Source organism: Bubalus bubalis, chromosome 15 (genome assembly GCF_019923935.1).
Source record: "Bubalus bubalis isolate 160015118507 breed Murrah chromosome 15, NDDB_SH_1, whole genome shotgun sequence".
In the NCBI taxonomy this organism is placed as follows: Eukaryota; Metazoa; Chordata; class Mammalia; order Artiodactyla; family Bovidae; genus Bubalus; species Bubalus bubalis.
This window is the reverse complement of record NC_059171.1, coordinates 43,500,001-43,521,546: the sequence shown is the minus strand read 5'-3', so window position 1 is coordinate 43,521,546 and position 21,546 is coordinate 43,500,001. Positions and strand designations below refer to the sequence as shown.

General features: G+C 39.6%; 1 non-coding gene across 1 annotated transcript; it reads left to right on the top strand.

Moving 5' to 3' along the window:
* Positions 1-250: 250 nt before the first annotated feature.
* Positions 251-322, top strand: TRNAG-UCC. Its single transcript has one exon. It is a non-coding gene; the product is annotated as a tRNA-Gly (tRNA).
* Positions 323-21,546: the final 21,224 nt, after the last annotated feature.

Here is a 21,546-nt window from a genome sequence, read left to right as displayed (position 1 = left end):
GTTTTATAGCTGAGAGTAGAGATAGAAGAATAAATGTGGCAAGGTGGAGAGCATATGGAATGTAACATCTGTGTACCCAAGTTCAAGTCCCACTCTTGTCATTTTCAATAGTTATTTACTTACGGCAAATCAGTGAACTTTCCGAGCTTTGGTTTTCTCATCTGTAGAAAATGATGATATTAAAAGTGATTGCACAATTTTGATGGGAATGAAAATGTTTTATAAGGTGAATCCGACTATAGAAATTCTAGCATTGGTGGTATAGTGGTGAGCATAGCTGCCTTCCAAGCAGTTGACCCGGGTTCAATTCCAGGCCAATGCAGCGGGCTGACCTTTTGGAGAAGTAAATGGCAACCCACTCCAGTATTCTTGCCTGGAAAATTCCATGGACGGAGGAGCCTGGTTGACTACTGTCCATGGAAAGAGTCAGACACGACTGAGCGACTTCACTTAAGCGACTTATATGCCTGTCTTTAAGTTAAGTGTTAGTCACACAGTTGTGTTCAACTCTGAGACCCCATGGACTGTAGGCCCACCAGGCTCCTCTGACCATGGGATTCTTCAAGCAAGAGTACTGGAGTGGGTTGCCAAGCCCTCCTCCAGGGAATCTTCTTGATCTAGGGATCGAACCCTGGTCTCCTGCACTGCGACTGACTCTATACTGTCTGAGCCACCAGGGAAGCACTGCTTATCTTGAATATATAAATAAATAAACAGCTGAATTAAAGCACAGATTCTCTACATTTATGTTAGCTCTATACTGAAGGTATATATCTTATTGATGGTCTAAGAGCTGACGGTATTCGGGGGATGGTTGTTTGGTACTGGGCTTCCTGGTGGCCCAGTGGTAAAGAGTCCATCTGCCAGTGCGAGTGATGCAGGCCCAGTCCCTGGGTTGGGAAGATCCCCCGGAGTAGGAAATGGCACCCACTCCACTATTCTTGCCTGGATAAGGTGATAAAGATATGAAAAACGAGTATGATTGTCCTTTTACTGTTCAGTGATAACTGGAAGCACATGTGTGCACTCAGCTTTTTAGAGTTTGAATGTGAGTTAGTGGAAGAAACTTGACTGCACTAAGTATGAGGAGAGATTCTTTTGTGCTGCCTTATTGACTGCTATAAGCAACCTACCTGCAGATATGATCCATGCATCTCAAGTTTGACTGAAGACTATCAGGTTGAGGTTAAGATTCATATAGCCAGGAAAACAGAATCTAAAATCATCAGAGCCTCCCTTAGGCCCTCGAGTCCTTAATGGGTCATTCCATTGTCCGCACTATTCATGGAGAGGCAAGGTCACACCACATCTGGAAAGGTCAGCACATGTCCCTGTATTGTTCTTTCATCACACTGTGAGCTTATCCCGTTATTGTGAAAGAATGCATGTAATAAATTGAGTGTTTCTGTTTAGGGAAACATTTATTCTGGACTCTTTTAGGTTTTGAAACAAGCACGGCATCAAAAAGGTCTTGTCCTAATGAGATGGGAAGGGGGTTAAGAATCAGGCCCAACTAATCTTGAACACTGTGTCTCCTTCCAGTTTCCCAGCCTGTCTTCCCCAGTATGTATTTGTACTCATACCTGCATATGCTCATGCAAATATTTGTTTGTGAAGTCTGTGTATACATCACCTTAATGGCATGTCAGAAGGTGTCACTGTCACTGTGAGCATTAGTAAAATCATTTTCATCTAATCTCATTTCCTTCCTATTTACACATGTAATCTATTTTGATGGATCTTAATAGTTGACTTGAGGATCAGTAAAAAGCATGACTTACTAGATTAGACCACAAATACAAGCTAACCCCTAAACTATCTCTCAATTCTCTGATGGAGGTAGATGATGATATAAAAACACAGGAATAATTTCTGTTTAGTTTGGAATGCATTTCCTTTATTTAATGTGCAAACATACACTTTTTAAAAAACTGACATGCCATCATACTTTATTTCCAACTTATTAACAAACAATAACTGTGAAGCTCTAGAAACTCAGTATTCATGCTACTTCTTACTCTTTACTGGAGCTCAAGTGTGGCAATCTGACACTGGGACAAGGGTCAGGTTCCCTGACAGTATGTAGCATCTTGTTGTGGGGAGGAACATAGCAAAAACACACATATTAAACCAGAGTTGTCGTAGTGCTTACCGCCCTGGTGTCTTGAGGCAGACAGTGGTGCAGGCATGAATGAGGAGCAGGACACCAAACCGGGAAAAGATGTGACATTCTCATGACCTCTCTCCCTTTATGTAGATCAGTTATTTATCTGCTGATTCAAGCAAACAGCAATGGGAAAATATACTTGAATCAAAAGAAAAAAATAGAAAGAGTATATCCATTATAATTCTTCATATAGATATTATATATATATAATATCATTATATATAATTTATATTATTATATGTACATGCTATGCTATGCTATGCTAAGTCACTTCAGTCATGTCTGACTCTGTGTGACCCCATAGACGGCAGCCACCAGGCTCCCCCGTCCCTGGGATTCTCCAGGCAAGAACACTGGAGTGGGTTGCCATTTCCTTCTCCAATGCATGAAAGTGAAAAGTGAAAGCGAAGTTGCTCAGTGTGCATATATAATGTTGCTATTTAGTTGCTCAGTCATATCTGACTCTTTTGTGACCCCATGGACTTTAGCCCACCAGGCTCCTGTGTCAGTTGGATTTCCCAGGTAAGAGTACTGGAGTGGGCTGCCATTTCCTTCTTATATATATATATATATATATATATATATATATATATATATAGTATCACCCAGTAAATTTATTATGTTTCAGGTTCCACTTTTTGCAAGTTGGATTATAGTGTCGATAAAGTTAATTAAACATTTCCACTAACCATATAACTGAACGGCACTTGGAGGACTCACCTGTTGACATTTAAATATCTACTTGGCAAAGTGGAAAGCAAGATTCGCACCCAACACTGCCACCTGGTTAACCCAGCAGTTTTTATAACCCAGCAAATTGTTCTTGTGCAATAGTGCATTCTTATGAAGTTAGGTGAATATTGTTAGTGTTATAATCAAGCTTTTTTCTCATCTCTCTTGCGTTGGAGTAGCTCCATTTTAACAGATGTTTCCCTCCTTAGTGTTGAGGTAAAACTGCATGTATCTTGATACAGGCAGGCAGCACTTGGCTTTGGAACATTCAGTCTTCCATCAGGTTATTCCCTCAGCTTCAGTCATTGGCTTAAACAGGACTGTTTCTTCCAAGCTCAACAACGTGGTATCCAGACACTGTTTCTCCATTAGTCACCTGGTTCTGCACTCCAAAATGCAATTCAGACTTGGAAACAAGTGTGTAGTCATGACCTTTTACGGCTAACATGGTCTGGTGGAAAGGGTATTGGAAGAGTATTTGTCTCACCAACTTGCTATGTGACCTTTGACAAATTACTTGACCCCAATGTGCTTCATTTTCCTTTCTACACAGGGAATGTGGAAGTAATAATATATAGCTTCCTGCCCTACCTTACAGGATTTTGTAAGGTTCAAATGAAATAACTGATTGTTTACTTTCTATTTTGACATGTGATGTTGAAATGCCCTTCCCTTCTGTTGTGGTAGAAATACATTGCCATATTTATAGAAAAAAAAAATTGTTGAAAATGGATTTAGAAGAAACATAATACACTCCACTTTTACTCTCTTGAACACATTTATTCCATCAAATGGTGTTGCCTGGTATGTTTTAAAATGGTAAAAGCACAAGATTCAAAATTCAGAACTGGGATTGAAGTTTTGCCACAGCTACTTCAAAGATCTCTGCTTCATTTCCAGGAACGTGGTCATGCCTCGCTCCATGTATCTGGACTCACTAACTCTCTTCCACCTTAGCCTAAAGCTAAGAAATCGTCTCTAGGTTGAGGTCTAGAGCATTCTAACAGACTGTAGTACCCCCAGCTCCAGTGACTCTTAGACATGTGCTGGACTCCCACGTTGTTCAGTTTGTCTACCTCCTCACGAATAAGGTCCAGGAAACAAGATTACTCTTAGGATAGCCAGGGCATGTGGGTTGAGCCATAGTTTTACCAAGCCCAAACTCTCCTGAGTGAGTAGTACAGTTCCCATGCAGATCTGGAGTTCAGGTCATTTCTGGAATACTCTTTGGAATTCAGTAGGCAACAAACACTTTGTGAACGATAACGGGACCCTCTATTTTTCTCTTCCTCCCCTTCCCGTCCTCGTCTCTGAGACTGACTGTTTTCCCTCATAAATTGGAATCTGCATTCCTAACTTACAAGATGTATCCTTTAAATGACAGGCATCATTTGACAACTGTTTTAAATTCCCTGAAGTTGCACTCCAAATGGAAATATCTGGATCTTACCATTTTCAGAGTCCTACTTTAGAATTTCAAGTCATCTGGACACCAATAGCCTAGGCACTGGAAGCTATGAAATAAAAATTTAAAGCCAGATGAATTCACTTATCTTTTTTCATTTTGATTTGTAAATTCCTAGAAAGCAGACATCCCTCCCAGGCATTCAAAAACATGTATCAATCATCCACTATGTGTCTGGGTAGAATTATAATGAGCTAACATTAATATGTGCTGTGTTTTTGAGTTGTTCTCATTGTTTCCTTCACTCTCACAACAACCTTGTGAATAGGTAGTATTCCAGTTTTCATTTTACAGATGGAAACTGAGGCAAAGGGAAGTTAAATTACTTGCCAAGGTTACACACTTGAATCAGATAGGCTGATTTCAGAACCCATGCTTTTCAGTGCTCTGCTATACTGAGACAAGGAGGCAGGGGGGTGGATTATATATTGCTTCCTGGAGAGATGATATTTGAAATGAGATTTCAATAGTAATTAAAATGACTCAGGCAATGAACTGGGGAGACAGAAATCTCCAAAGACAAGACCACGTGTAGAAATGGAGGAGTATTAGAGTATATAACTGGTTTGGGAAGTACAAGAAATTTAGCACAGAGCAAAGGTGTAGATTAAAGAAGCAATTACAGATAACTCTAGAAAGAAAGGAAGGACAAGAACAGCTGTGTCTAATGTCTAAGCTGTTTGGATTTTGTCATGATATCAATGATAGAAGGTAAAGTAATTTAAACAAAGGAGTGGCATAGACAGTACCACTCTTAGGCATGGGGAGGAGGGATCCCTGAGCCCTGGAGCTGCACATATCAAAAATGTACACACAAATTTTATTTTTTTTAAATATACATGCTAGAGCAATCAACATGGTTGAATTTGCCTGGGACTTTCTCAGTTTTAACACTGAAAATTTTGCATCCCACAGAAGTCCTTAGTCCCATGCAAACCAGAGAGGATATTCACCTATGTTATTTGTAATCTAGCCCCAGAACCCACTCTCATGACTGAACCCATTCAGGTTCCAGAGAAATGCTTCTTCACACATTTTTCCCACACTTTCTCAAAACGGGAGATGACCACACCTAAAAGTCATGCAGGATTGTAGGTTGTACCACTATGGATATTGCCAATAAACAGCATTTTGAATTATGGGCAGAATTTATGGTGCAGAAATATTGAGGTATTCCAACTTGCCAAATACTTCCCTTAAGCTATCATAAAGATAATGGATATTTAAAATTATTTTGTTGTTTTTCAGTTGGGCCAAGCACCCATTTTCTTGGTCCTTACTGTATTTCAGTTCAAAGTATGGAGGCACTCATAAAATAATATGGTACATCCAGTATTACATATGGCGATGGGGAGTATTTTCTGTTATTAAGGAATTTATAGCTCTAAAAATTATATGAGAAGTAAGCATATTATAAAAGAGGTACAGTATAAATGTGATACCAAGGCTTTATATTAATAAGTGGTTTAGATATTGCTTTAAGAGAAGACTAGAACAGTGATATATTTAGTTTATATAACAACATTAAAATAATTTGTAATATTTACTAAAATAATAATACTTTATCATGTGCAGCCCCATTTCACAGTTTGAATATTATATATAAAATTTATTGTTCATCTCTCATTTAAGTATTTCTTGAAGACGTTTATTGACAATTCCAATTGCTACTGCTTTGGCAGTAGAAAAGTTTCTCCAAATTGCCATTAACAGAAAGCTGTTTAAGAACTACAGCAATTTGAGGAAAACTTTCTAACTTGGTATTGCTAGGAATAAAACTTGAATTATAAGAAAATTTTAATAGTATAATTTATGGTTTTTCTAAAATAAAGTCAAGAAGCATAAAATTTATTGAAAACTATAAAATAATGTCATATACCTTTATCTGATTACTTATGTAAATATTATCATCCCAACAAAAGAAAATCTAGTTGAGTGTTAAAAATGATTTATTCATTTATCTGATAATCTGTCAAATATTAGTTACATAAAATGTAGCTGTGTGTTATGATTTTGTTATTATAAAAATATATTTAAGATAGAAGTATATAGTTGATTTTATTTAACAGCTTGTTACGTTCATATATAGCTTTAAAATATTAGATATACTGTATGTGAGAACCTATTTGCACTCTTGTTCCAAGCCCGCTACTTTTGTCAGCAGGCCTGGGCAGAGGTGGTTAAATATATATTTTGGAAAGATCATTTGCCAACAGTGTAAATCCTAGATTGAAGGAATGGTAGTAAAAACACAGAGATCAGTTAAATTTTTTAGCAACCCTAACCAGTCCATTCTAAAGGAGATCAGCTCTGGGTGTTCTTTGGAAAGAATGAAGCTAAAGCTGAAACTCCAGTACTTTGGCCACCTCATGCAAAGAGTTGACTCATTGGAAAAGACTCTGATGCTGGGAGTGATCGGGGACAGGAGGAGAAGGGGACGACAGAGGATGAGATGGCTGGGTGGCATCACTGACTTGATGGATGTAAGTTTGAGTGAACTCCGGTAGTTGGTGGTGGACAGGGAGGCCTGGCGTGCTGCAATTCATGGGGTCGCAAAGAGTTGTACACAACTGAGTGACTGAACTGAACTGAAGCTCATGGATGACTTTGAGATTTCTGGCTTGTATACCAAAAATATGCATATATATATATATGATGTATAGTGTACACATATGTGTGTGTGCATATTAATATGTGGGACTGGAGTTTAAAACAATGGTCTGAGCTCTACATTTACAATTGTGGGTCATTAAGATGAGTAAGAATCAGTTTCATAAGGAAGAATGTGTATAGTATACAGTGTGGTATGTCAGAAACAAAGGAAAGAGCTAGTTTTAAAAGAGAAGAAATCAGAGTATGTCAAATGCTGAGATATACCAAAAAAAATTAAGAATTGAAAATTATGAATGAAAAGTACTGAGAGCAAAGAAGCAAATTGCAGTGACTGAGTCATAAATAAGAGATAGATAATTGGAGACTGTGAGATTAGACTGTCTATCTCAGAAGTTTGACCATGGAGGGAAAAGGTTATCTGCTGAGCATAATTGTGACAATATAGCAATCTTTGCGAGAAGCACAAGTTCAAGGAAGATGTATTGTTTTTCAAGCTTGGAGTGGTGCGGGTTAGACACTCAATCCTGTCCGACTCTTTGCTACCCCATGGACGGTAGCCCACCAGGCTTCTCTGTCCATGGGATTTTCCAGACAAGAATACCGGAGTGGGTTGCCATTTCCTTCTCCAGGGGATCTTCCCAACCCAGGGATCAAACCTGGGTCTCCTACATTGCAGGCAAACTCTTTACCATCTGAGCTACCAGGGAAACCCTCAGGATGTTTATATTCCAGTGGAAAGGGATAGAAAGTGAGGCCAAAGGAAAGGGAAGAGTGTTGATGATCAATAGCACAAAAGAAGACTGGATCCAGAGCATATAAACAAAGGGAGATGTAATAAAGGAGCAGAGATAGAAGAGAAAGTATTTTACTGAAATTGGAGAGAAGAAAGAATGGATGTAAACAACTTGCCTAAGTGGATTTTTTAGACGGGGGAGGAGAGTGTTGCAAGTTACTACAACTCGTTTGAATAGATTTAAGCAAGTGGGTAGAGGATATAAGCTTCAGAAGTATCTGCTGGGATCTCAAAGCAGGAGATCCACCTTACTAGGAGTGGAAACAGGAACCAGAATCTCATCAAGATCCAAAATTACTCTCTCCAGGGCAGAGCTGTGGGTCTCCCATCCCTGCTTTCCTTGGAATCTTCACTTCAGTGTTACCTTCTCTGCTTTTCCATGTGCACGTGGCTCCTGAATTTACATAAGGCAGTTTAAGCCGTCATCAAAGACTGCCTGTAAACTACTTTCGAAAGCAAATATTAAATGCTCAAAAGAGTTAATCTAATTATCCCAACTTGAGTAGTTATGCTAATACAGTCATCTGTAGGGAACAGTAAGGGGCCTGTTATTAAATTTCAGCAACAAAGAACACATCTCTGCAGGTAAATATCTGAAACATCATCCCTTGCTTAAGTAATGTGTTACAATGTAGGTGAATTTGTTAGTGAGAGGGGGACAAGAATTGAAAGAATTCTTGCTGAATACCCTCTGTTTAGTTATGGAGTTAGGAAGAAAGGTTTTTGCTGACTGTGAGTGTGGCGTGTGCATGCATGTATGTTCAGCCGTGCCTGGCTCTTTGGAGCACTATGGACTGTAGCCCGCCAAGCTCCCCTGTTCATGCAGTTTTCCTGGCAAGAATGCTGGAGTGGGTTGCCATTTCCTCCTCCAGGGGATCTTCCCCACTCAGGGATCAAACCTGGGTCTCCTGCATCTCTTGCAGTGGCAGGCAGATTCTTTACCACTGAGCCACCCGGAAAGAGTGCCACAAGCCTGAGACTGTGGCAATGTTGCATAAAAGAAGAATTGTAATAAGAGTAAAGAAGGTTAAAAGTGGTTGTTTTGAGAAATGGCAGCTGGCTGTCTATGTCATCTTCAGATACTTTGGTAAGATAGCATTAGGTTTCTGGCTGAGAGTATAGAGCATGAATCTATCTTGGTGCCAGTCCAAATCATTACCTGAATTCTAGGCAGACAGGCTATAAGAGAAAGCCTTAATAAGTGGACTAATTCCGTGTTACAATGTTTTTAGGGGGTACTGTAGAATTTTAAGTTTGTGTAGAAAAACTCATAGACAAAGCAATGGCATATTAGCAATCTAGTAGTTTAAGTAATAATGTTTTTAGGAGACTGAGAAAGAGGGGGAGAGAGAGAAGAATGGAGTAGAGAGAGGAGAACTGTGAGCTAAATGTCCCCAAGAGGTCAAAGGAAAAGAAGTGTAAACGTGAAGATATGAAGGATCTTGATGGGGGTAAATTTGCATTAGGGAGTGGAACATTAGAGATTATGTTTAAGATGTTGGGTAATTATTAGTAATGATCAATTCCAGGGGATGGCTGTGGGTGTGATTGGCTGAATTAGAATTGAAATGTAAGTTGGTGGCATTAAGAAAGGCAACAAATTGTGATACACAGTTACTGATAGATCAATATGGATACTGAAGCCATGTAGGACGCTAGTGGGATTTATGAGTGAGAAGCCTGCAAGCCAGATGCAGTAAACAGTGTCTGACAATGAAGCTATTAGATACCATCACTGAAAGGTGGAATAGCATAACAATATAATCTAAAGAAGACTTTTTTATTTGAGTGAGGTGGAAAAATGTGTTAGGAGGCAAAGAAGTGGAATCTAACATTCTTTCCTCTTAGCCCGCAAAGTATGGAATTTTGGACAATAAGCAATCTCCATTTAAAGGCATAAGAGAAGAAACAGAATTCTTCAGAGAATTGGGTTTTGACCTTAATAAGAGACTGAAGGTTTAGATTAGTCAGAGGTTTCTTTACCATGGAAGTGAATTATCTGGCTCAGGTGCAATGGGATCATATCAGTAAATTATTGGAAGGTGAAAAGAGTATAAAAATAATAATTAAAATTAGTATTTTTGGTTCCTCCCTATGATTCGGACACTTCCAAGCATCTTATATGTAATGTTATCTCATTTTTAATCATCACAAGAACTCAGCAGATATGTATTATTTTGCCCATTTCTCCATTAATAGAGGATCAAAGGCTTAAGCAACCTATGTAAGCTCTTTAAGTAGAAAGAGGTAAAACCAGTGTTTCAAGCCAGGTCTGATACCTGGGCATACTCTTCACCATTATGTTATAATGATGGAAATATGAAGGTTAGGAAAGAGAAGATGATGATAAGTTTAAGAACTCAGTTTTTGGAAGTGAAAGGAAGACTGAAATCTCCATTTTGGCCAGTAGTACAGATTACAATGGGTTTCCCAGGTGGCTCAGTGATAAAGAATCTACCTGCCAGGCAGGAGATGTGAGTTTGATCCCTGGGTCAGGACAATCCCCTGGAGGAGAAAATGACAACCCACTCCAGTTTTCTTGACTGGAAAACTCCATGGACAGAGGAGCCTGGCAGGCTACAGTCCATGGGGTCTCAAAAGAGTAGGACATGACTTGGTAACTAAACACATACACACAGGTTACAACAGAGTCAGGCGCCAATTTATTTGGTCAGAATGTTCCCCCCCAAAATTAAGTACCAGTGTAAGAGGCCTAACAACCATACCTCAAAATCTGCAGGCTGCCAACCTTTCTGAAAGTTTCATAGAAATTTTCTGGTCATTTGGTCATCTGTCATGGCTCAGAGGGGTTGCTGCTGCTACTGCTAAGTCGCTTCAGTCGTGTCCAACTCTGTGCAACCCCAGAGACGGCAGCCCACCAGGCTCCTCTGTCCCTGGGATTCTCCAGGCAAGAACACTGGAGTGGGTTGCCATTTCCTTCTCCAACGCATGAAAGTGAAAAGTGAAAGTGAAGTCGCTTGGTCATGTCCAACTCTTTGTGACCCCATGGACTGCAGCCTACCAGGCTCCTCCATCCATGGGATTTTCCAGGCAAGAGTACTGGAGTGGGTCAGAGGGATTAGGAGGATCCTAATTCTAGTCCAAGTATGTGAATGGTAGGATGAGTTGTTTAAGGAAACTTCCCCTTCTTTTAAATAGAGACTATAATCCCTTCCTTGGCTTCTTTTGCAGCCAAAGACGGAGAAGCTCTATACAGTCAGCAAAAACAAGACCAGGAGCTGACGGTGGCTCAGATCATGAACTCCTTATTGCCAAATTCAGACTTAAATTGAAGAAAATGGGGAAAACCACTAGACCATTCATGTATGACCTAAATAAAATCCCTTATGATTATACAGTGGAAGTGAGAAATAGATTTAAGGGCCTAGATCTGATAGATAGAGTGCCTGATGAACTATGGAATGAGGTTCGTGACGTTGTACAGGAGACAGGGATCAAGACCATCGCCATGGAAAAGAAATGCAAAAAAGCAAAATGGCTGTCTGGGGAGGCCTTACAAATAGCTATGAAAAGAAGAGAAGTGAAAAGCAAAGGAGAAAAGGAAAGATATAAGCATCTGAATGCAGAGTTCCAAAGAATAGCAAGAAGAGATAAGAAAGCCTTCTTCAGCAATCAATGCAAAGAAACAGAGGAAAACAACAGAATGGAAAGACTAGAGATCTCTTCAAGACAATTAGAGATAGCAAGGGAACATTTCATTCAATGATGGGCTCAATAAAGGACAGAAATGGTATGCACCTAACAGAAGCAGAAGATATTAAGAAGAGATGGCAAGAATACACAGAAGAACTATACAAAAAAGATCTTCATGACCCAGATAATCACAATGGTGTGATCACTGACCTAGAGCCAGACATCCTGGAATGTGAAGTCAAGTGGGCATTAGAAAGCATCACTATGAACAAAGCTAGTGGAGGTGATGGAATTCCAGTTGAGCTGTTTCAAATCCTGAAGGATGATGCTGTGAAAGTGCTGCACTCAATATGCCAGCAAATTTGGAAAACTCAGCAGTGGCCACAGGACTGGAAAAGGTCAGTTTTCATTCCAATCCCAAAGAAAGGCAATGCCAAAGAATGCTCAATTTACCGCACAATTGCACTCATCTCACACTCTAGTAAAGTAATGCTCAAAATTCTCCAAGCCAGGCTTCAGCACTATGTGAACCGTGAATATCCTGATGTTCAAGCTGGTTTTAGAAAAGGCAGAGGAACCAGAGATCAAATTGCCAACATCCACTGGATCATGAAAAAAGCAAGAGAGTTCCAGAAAAACATCTATTTCGGCTTTATTGACTATGCCAAAGCCTTTGACTGTGTAGATCACAATAAACTGTGGAAAATTCTGAAAGAGATGGGAATACCAGACCATCTGACCTGCCTCTTGTGAAACCTATATGCAAGTCAGGAAGCAACAGTTAGAACTGGACATGGAACAACAGACTGGTTCCAAATAGCAAAAGGAGTACATCAAGGCTGTATATTGTCACCCTGCTTAGTTAACTTATATGCAGAGTACATCATGAGAAACGCTGGGCTGGAAGAAGCACAAGCTGGAATCAAGATTGCCAGGAGAAATATCAATAACCTCAGATATGCAGATGACACCACCCTTATGGCAGAAAGTGAAGAGGAACTAAAAAGCCTCTTGATGAAAGTGAAAGTGGAGAGTGAAAAACTTGGCTTAAAGCTCAACATTCAGAAAACAAAGATCATGGCATCTGGTCCCATCACCTCATGGGAAATAGATGGGGAAACAGTGGAAACAGTGTCAGACTTTATTTTTTGGGGCTCCAAAATCACTGCAGATGGTGACTGCAGCCATGAAATTAAAAGACGATTACTCCTTGGAAGAAAAGTTATGACCAACCTAGATAGCATATTCAAAAGCAGAGACATTACTTTGCCAACAAAGGTCCATCTAGTCAAGGCTATGGTTTTTCCTGTGGTCATGTATGAATGTGAGAGTTGGACTGTGAAGAAGGCTGAGCGCCGAAAAATTGATGCTTTTGAACTATGGTGTTGGAGAAGACTCTTGAGAGTCCCTTGGACTGCAAGGAGATCCAACCAGTCCATTCTGAAGGAGATCAGCCCTGATATTTCTTTGGAAGGACTGATGCTAAAGCTGAAACTCCAGTACTTTGGCCACCTCGTGCGAAGAGTTGACTCATTGGAAAAGACTCTGATGCTGAGAGGGATTGGGGGCAGGAGGAGAAGGGGACGACAAAGGATGAGATGGCTGGATGGCATCACTGACTCGATGGACGTGAGTCTGAGTGAACTCCGGGTGTTGGTGATGAACAGGGAGGCCTGGCGTGCTGCGATTCATGGGGTTGCAAAGAGTGGAACGTGACTGAGTGACTGAACTGAACTGATAATCCCTTCTTCAAAGATGTGTTTAAGTATTCAAACATCTTTGAAAGAATTTTAGTCTAGTTGTACATCTAATCAGTTACTTATTTTCCTCTCTCTTCCTTTCCTTATATAGGAACTAGGTGGCCCAAGACAGTTTGATTTGTAATATTGCCATGATGTAATCTTTTAAGTATTATCTTTTAACTCTCAAAAGTTTCCTAGTTTGGACAGTGAAGTGTATGTATACCCGACTTTGGTGTTCCTCACTAAACCTACAGTGAGATACTGTAGGTGAGATACTACCATTTCTTCTGCTTCTACTCATGTATTCAGTTCTGTCTCAAAGTGAGTATCTGTCCTCTGAATATGATATGCATTTATAAAATGCTCCCTATATTCTTCAACACTTTTAATAGGTACTTAGTCTAATTTTAACTGGAAAAATAGTAGTAACCATAAATTATAAGGAACATTGATTCATATCCCTATATTATTATATAGATATCATTTAAATATAATATCTTTACCATACTAAATGTCATTACCATTAATTTTTACTACATAGTTAATATGGAGTTACCTGTGGTAACCTGGGTTTCCCAGGTGGCATAATGGTAAAGAATCTGCCTGCCACGTGAAGTAACCTGTCCCAGTGATACATGTTATAAAATAATTTTTTTTTTTCGGTCAGAAAATTACTTTGTTTGACTTTATCTTTCCACTGAATTTTGAAATTTCCCTTGGTACTAGTCTCCGTATGGTAAATATTGTAATTTCTCTTGCCTAAGGCAATACAATTCTAACCTTGTAATACTTGAAGTTTTATCGTGTCATGTTAAAGATGCTATTATCCTTTTTCTTATTCTGTCCTTTTCATATATTTTAAAATGATATTGATATAAGGGTTTTCTAAAGCAGAATAATTAATAACATGGTTAAACACATAAAGAGTTTGATTTTGCTTGTTTTTGAAGCCTTCACAGTCATAAAGAGCTTACTCAATGCTTCACATTAAAGGGATTAAATTAGAAGGATGGTGTATGTCCACATGGAGAATTAGATTAAGTCCCTATAACAACACTGTTTTGTCCAAACAAGAAACAACAGGAAATAAGAACAACTGTCTAGATGAAGTAACTAGATATTTATTGAAATCAAGATTGTTTATAAGAAGGAGTTACATAATATTCACGAATATTACAAGTCACACTGTTAATAGATTTTGGATAACAAATGTCTTCTTTCTGAGTTTGGTACACAGAGCCTTCCAGTAGAGGGCTCCACAGGACTGAAGGATATTATATTCCACGGATGTGAGAGGGTTCCTCTTGAGAAGCCATCTTAAAAACCCAACATAGTAAATAGTATTCTGAAACTCCACCCATAGCATTTTCCACAACTCCCTTCAGTACATGGACTCTTTAAAATTTTTTTTAGTTATTTATGTTGGGGTCGTCTGTGCTGCATGGGCTTTTCTCTAGTTGCCGTGAGTGGAGGCTACTCGGTTGCAGTGCTCTGGGTTTCTCACTGCAGTGGCTTCTCTTATTGCACAGCATGGGCTCTGGGGCATGTGGGCTTTGGAGGCTGCGGTCCTTGGGCTCCAGAGCACAGGCTCAATAGTTGTGATGCATGGACTTCGTTGTTCTGTGCCATGTGGGATCTTCCCAGATCAGGGATCAAGCCCGTGTCTCTTGTGTTTAGCAGGCTGATTCTTTATCACTGAGCCACCAGGGAAGCCCTGGAGACTTTTTAAATGGTGATCCAAAACTGATTACAGTGAGATTTTTAATTTGATTTTAATACTCTACCGTATATATAAATTAGCTACTCTAGACTCTTGTCTCATGATACAAAGCAATCTACTGTCTGAACTGCAGGATGTGTATGGAAAAAAAAAATGCTGTTTCCTGGGAAACAGCTATCTGAAAGTTCTAGGAACATCTCCACCCCAGGAGTTAATTTGTTCCAGATGGGGAAAGGTGATTAGGTATGAACCATAGAGAAAGAGACAGAGAGAGGAACTCATAGGTTTCTTTCCTATCATCACTGTTAATTTTTTCAAAAATGAGTAATAGATGGCAGTGGCAAGAGTAAATATTAATGACATTGTTTCTGTGCAAGGTTATTACTCTACAGCAGCTTCTGCTTATATGTGGAAGAAACATAGTGGGCATGCCAAAGGAAAATTTCTTAATTTAACCAAAGTAGATCAAAATGTGCTGCCCATCCTTCCTAATTTCCCAACTTGCTGGAAGTTTTCCAATGCTCTGCTTCAATTACTGATGATCATTATGAAGTTCATATGTTGACCACTTAGGTAGAATTAGCTGTAAAAGATAACAATCTGTCATTTTGTAAAAATGGAACTTCCAACTCACCAACTTGATTTTTCCCCCATGTAGTGAAGTACTAATTTTGCTCAGTCTGCTCTTTTGCTCTACTCCCTATCGTTTTTGTTTCTCCTAATGTGGCTCCATTAAGAAGTGTCGTCTGCTCAGAACTACAGAAGCTTCAATTTTGAATACACGATAGGTTTTTCAGTAAGACTCTGTTCGTTGATTGGTTAACTGTTGATATTGCTGACCACAGTTGAGTTGTGGTTAACTGAACAAAGCAAATTAATCAATCCCGATGGGAAAAACTTAGTACCTATTCTGTGGTATCATTTTCTAATGAACCAAGTTAACCAGACAACAGACAAACATAAATTAAGAGAGTTCAGAAAAAACAAAGACTACTAAACAATTTCATTAATAAATTTATTGAGTGTGTTAATTACACTTTATACAGCCTCTAAACTCATATGGTCTAATACAAGGAAGTATAAATTAACCTGTAATATTTCAAATTATCTGCACTATAAATTCATAGGACAAGCAATACTGTACTTGGGATAGATGGCACTGATAATATTAGCTCATCTTTGTCCACGGATTTTTTTAGAAATGTGAGTTAGCATGTTCTGTAACTCTGGCAGATCAGATCAGATCAGTCGCTCAGTCATGTCCGACTCTTTGTGACCCCATGAATTGCAGCACGCCAGGCCTCCCTGTCCATCACCAACACCTGGAGTTCACCCAGACTCACGTCCATCGAGTCAGTGATGCCATCCAGCCATCTCATCCTCTGTCGTCCCCTTCTCCTCCTGCCCCCAATCCCTTCCAGCATCAGAGTCTTTTCCAAAGAGTCAACTCTTTGCATGAGGTGGCCAAAGTACTGGAGTTTCAGCTTTAGCATCAGTCCTTCCAAAGAAATCCCAGGGCTGATCTCCTTCAGAATGGACTGGTTGGATCTCCTTGCAGTCCAAGGCACTCTCAAGAGTCTTCTCCAACACCACAGTTCAAAAGCATCAATTCTTCGGCACTCAGCCTTCTTCACAGTCCAACTCTCGCATCCATACATGACCACAGGAAAAACCATACCCTTGATAAGACGGACCTTTGTTGGCAAAGTAATGTCTCTGCTTTTGAATATGCTATCTAGGTTGGTCATAACTTTCCTTCCAAGGAGTAAGCGTCTTTTAATTTTATGGCTGCAGTCACCATCTGTAACTCTGTAGATTCACAGAAAAAAGGAAATGACCAGATTAATAAAGCTCTTTCCTTGATATTCAACTATATTGTCATTTGAAAGTAATAAAGAATTCCCATAACAGTGAAAGAAATAATTCTTGGGGGTGTTCATTAATGTCATTTAGATATTCTCTATTTTATGTCTTCAACTTCCTGTAAGATGTTCAAAACCAAAGAACACAAAATGTTATATACATTATTGTTAAATATGCTAAATATCACCCACTCCAGTATTCTTGCCTGGAGAATTCCATGGACAGAGGAGCCTGTCAGGCTCCAGTCCATGGGGTTGCAGGGAGTCAGACATGACTGAGCGACTATCACTCATACTCACATACTAAGCATCAGTTAGTTATGTTCATTCAAGCAATTGTAATTTTGTTAGTATTCAGGGAGTGTTCTATTTGTTTATGACACTAATGGAATTTTTAAATATCATCAATTTCCACAGAAATGCTACTTGATTATCACAAATATATAGATGCAGTGACATTCATAAGGAAAAGATATATTTTTCACAAGAGAAAGATATATATTCCCAAAAGCACAATTCCATCTGGCCTCTTTTACCAAATATATAATATAGAATAGCAAAAACATGTAAACATATGTATCATCCAAGCAACAATAATGTTCAGATATATTTAAGTAAATAGAATATCTATACCATTGCACTTGTGAGCTTGGGATTCTAAAAAGAGTCATAGATGGTTAATCATAGCTTGAACAGTGAACATTTATTTCTCACAGTTCTGGAGGCTGACATGTCTAAGATCAAGGTACAGGCAGCCTCCATGTCTGGTGAGGACTTGGAAGAGAGAAAGAGAGAGTACTGGCTTCTTCTTTTTATTTTTATGTGTTTACTTATCAGCCACTCCATGGGGCCTGCGGGATCCTAGTTCCTCAACCAGGGATGAACCCATGCCCTCTGCTTCTTAAATGCAGATTCCTAACCACTGGACCACCAGGGAAGTACCCCCTTCTTCTTTTTAAAGGCACTAATCCCCTTATGGGGGCTCCACTCTCATCACCTCATCTAAACCTAATTATGTCCCACAAGCCCCACCATGAAATAACATCACACAGGGGATTAGGGCTTCAACCTCTGGATTCGGGGTGGGTATGTGACACAGACATTCAGTTTGGTGTTGAGAAGATTATGAGATACTCTTGAGCAGGGATAAAATTCATTATTTAGGGCAGGTGTTTTCTGGAAAAAACACTTTATCAGTTCAGTTCAGTTCAGTCACTCAGTCATGTCTGACTCTTTGTGACCCCATGAATCACAGTAAGCCAGTCCTCCCTGTCCATCACCAAATCCTGGAGCTCACTCAAACTCATGCCCAATGAGTTGGTGATGCCATCCAGCCATCTCATCCTTTGTCATCCCCTACCCTGCCCCCAATCCCTCCCAGCATCATGGTCTTTACCAATAACTCAACTCTTTGCATGAGGTGGCCAAAGTATTGGAGTTTCAGCTTTAGCATCAGTCCTTCCAAAGAACACCCAGGACTGATCTCCTTTAGAATGGAGTGGTTGGATCTCCTTGCAGTCCAAGGCACTCTCAAGAGTCTTCTCCAACACCACAGTTCAAAAGCATCAATTCTTTGGCACTCAGCTTTCTTCACAGTCCAACTCTCACATCCATACATGACCACCGCAAAAACCATAGCCTTGACTAGATGGACCTTTGTTGGCAAAGTAATATCTCTGCTTTTGAATATGCTGTCTAGGTTGGTCATAACTTTCCTTCCAAGGAGTAAGTGTCTTTTAATTTCATAGCTGCAAACACCATCTGCAGTGATTTTAGAGCCCCCAAAAATAAAGCCTATCACTGTTTCCCCATCTATTTCCCATGAAGTGATGGGACCAGATGCCATGATCTTCCTTTTCTGAATGTTGAACTTTAAGTCATTTTTTCACTCTCCTCTTTCACTTTCATCAAGAGGCTTTTTAGTTCCTCTTCACTTTCTGTCATAAGGGTGGTGTCATCTGCATATCTGAGGTTATTGATATTTCTCTCAGCAGTCTTCATTCCAGCTTGTGCTTCTTCCAGCCCAGCATTTCTCATGATGTACTCTGCATATAAATTAAATAAGCAGGGTGACAATATACAGCCTTGATGTACTCCTTTTCCTATTTGGAACCAGTCTGTTGTTCCATATTCTAACAGTTCTAACTGTTGCTTCCTGACCTGCATACAGGTTTCTCAAGAGGCAGGTCAGGTGGTCTGGTATTCCCATCTCTTTCAGAATTTTCCACAGTTTATTGTGATCCACACAGTCAAAGACTTTGGCATAGTCAATAAAGCAGAAATAGATGTTTTTCTGGAACTCTCTTGCTTTTTCCATGATCCACCAGATGTTGGCAATTTGATCTCTGATTCCTCTGCCTTTTCTAAAACCAGCTTGAACATCAGGAAGTTCATGGTTCACATGGTGCTGAAGGCTGGCTTGGAGAATTTTGAGCATTACTTTACTAGCGTGTGAAAGTGTGTGAAAGTGGATGAGTGCAATTGTGCGGTAGTTTGAGCATTTTTTGGCATTGCTTTTCTTTGGGATTGGAAGGAAAACCGACCTTTTCCAGTCCTGTGTCCACTGCTGAGTTTTCCAAATTTGCTGGCATATTGAGTGCAGCACTTTCACAGCATCATCTTTCAGGATTTGAAATAGCTCAACTGGAATTCCATCAGCTCCATTAGCTTTGTTCGTAGTGATACTTCCTAAGGCCCACTTGACTTCACATTCCAGAATGTCTGCTCTAGGTGAGTGATCACACCATCATGATTATCTGGGCCGTGAAGCTCTTTTTTGTGCAGTTCTTCTGTGTATTCTTGCCATCTCTTCTTAATATCTTCTGCTTCTGTTAGGTCCATACCATTTCTGTCCTTTATTGAGCCCATCTTTGCATGAAATGTTCCCTTGCTATCTCTAATTGTCTTGAAGAGAGCTCTAGTCTTTCCCATTCTGTTGGTTTCCTCTATTTCTTTGCATTGATTGCTGAGGAAGGCTTTCTTATCTCTCCTTGCTATTCTTTGGAACTCTGCATTCAGATGCTTATATCTTTCCTTTTCTCCTTTGCTTTTCACTTCTCTTCTTTTCACAGCTATTTGTAAGGCCTCTTCAGACAGCCATTTTGCTTTTTTGCATTTCTTTTCCATGGGGATGGTCTTGATCCCTGTCTCCTGTAGAATGTCACGAACCTCCATCCATAATTCATCAGGCACTCTATCTATCAGATCTAGTCCCTTAAATCTATTTCTCACTTCCACTGTATAATCATAAGGGATTTGATTTAAGTCATACCTGAATGGTCTAGTGGTTTTCCCCACTTTCTTCAATTTAAGTCTGAATTTGGCAATAAAGAATTCATAATCTGAGCCACAGTCAGTTCCCGGTCTTGTTTTTGCTGACTGTAGAGAGCTTCTCCATCTTGGCTGCAAAGAATATAATCAATATGATTTCAGTGTTGACCATCTGGTGATGTCTATGTGTAGAGTCTTCTCTTGTGTTGGTGAAAGAGGGTGTTTGCTATGACCAATGTGTTTTCTTGGCAAAACTCTATTAGCCTTTGCCCTGCTTCATTCTGTATTCCAAGGCCAAATTTGCCTGTTACTCCAGATGTTTCTTGACTTCCTACTTTTGCATTCCACTCCCTTATAATGAAAAGGACATCTTTTTTGGGTGTTAGTTCTAAAGGGTCTTGTAGGTCTTCATAGAACCCCACTCTATACCATGAGCCTAAAAAGATACTGCTTTTTCCCAGAGTCATCTTTTAAAAGAAAGGTGAAATTTAGTGTAAAATTTTATTAGGAAAAAAGTACCATTGTGCTGCATAATACAAATATGGAATTCATCACAAAAGAAATATTCTTTTAAAGTATATTTCATAAAACAGGAAAATATTTCTCTTTCTTCTTATTGATTTCGATGCTATGTCTGAAAATTAAGGTACTCAATGGCTTTAGTGTATGGGAGTCCCTTGGACTGCAGGAAGATCAAACCAGTCAATCCTAAAGGAAATCAACCCTGAATAGTCATTGGAAAGATGGATGCTGAAGCTGAAGCTCCAGTACTTTGGACTCCTGATGCGAAGAGCCAACTCACTGGAAAAGGCCTGATGCTGGAAAGATTGTGGGCAAAAGGAGTGGGGGTGGCAGAGGATGAAATGATTGGATGGCATCACCAACTCAATTGAAATGAACTTGAGCAAACTCCAGGAGATAGTGGAGGACAGAGGAGCCTGGTGTGCTGCAGTCCATGGGGTCACAAAGAATCAGACATGACTTAGAGACAGAACAACAACATATGTGTATTTAACAGGGATATTTATGAAAAGTGAAAAAAGTGAAAGTTGCTCAGTTGTGTCCAACTCTTTGTGACCCCATGGATTATACAGTCCATGGATTTCTCCAGGCCAGAATACTGGAGTGAGTAGCCTTTTCCTTCTCCAAGGGATCTTCACAACCCAGGAATCAAACCGGGGTCTCCTGCATTGCAGGCTCTTTTTTTCTCTTCACCAACTGAGCTATCAGGGAAGCCCGACAGGGATATGCATAGGTGTTTTGAAAATTGAACATAACTATACAGTGGAAACAGTGTCAGACTTTATTTTTATGGGCTCCAAAATCACTGCAGATGGTGACTGCAGCCATGAAATTAAAAGACACTTAATCCTTGGAAGGAAAGTTATGACCAACCTAGATAGCATATTCAAAAGCAGAGACATTACTTTGTCAACAAAGGTCTGTTTAGTCAAGCTGTGGTTTTTCCAGTGGTCATGTATGGATGTGAGAGTTGGACTGTAAAGAAAGCTGAGTACCGAAGAACTGA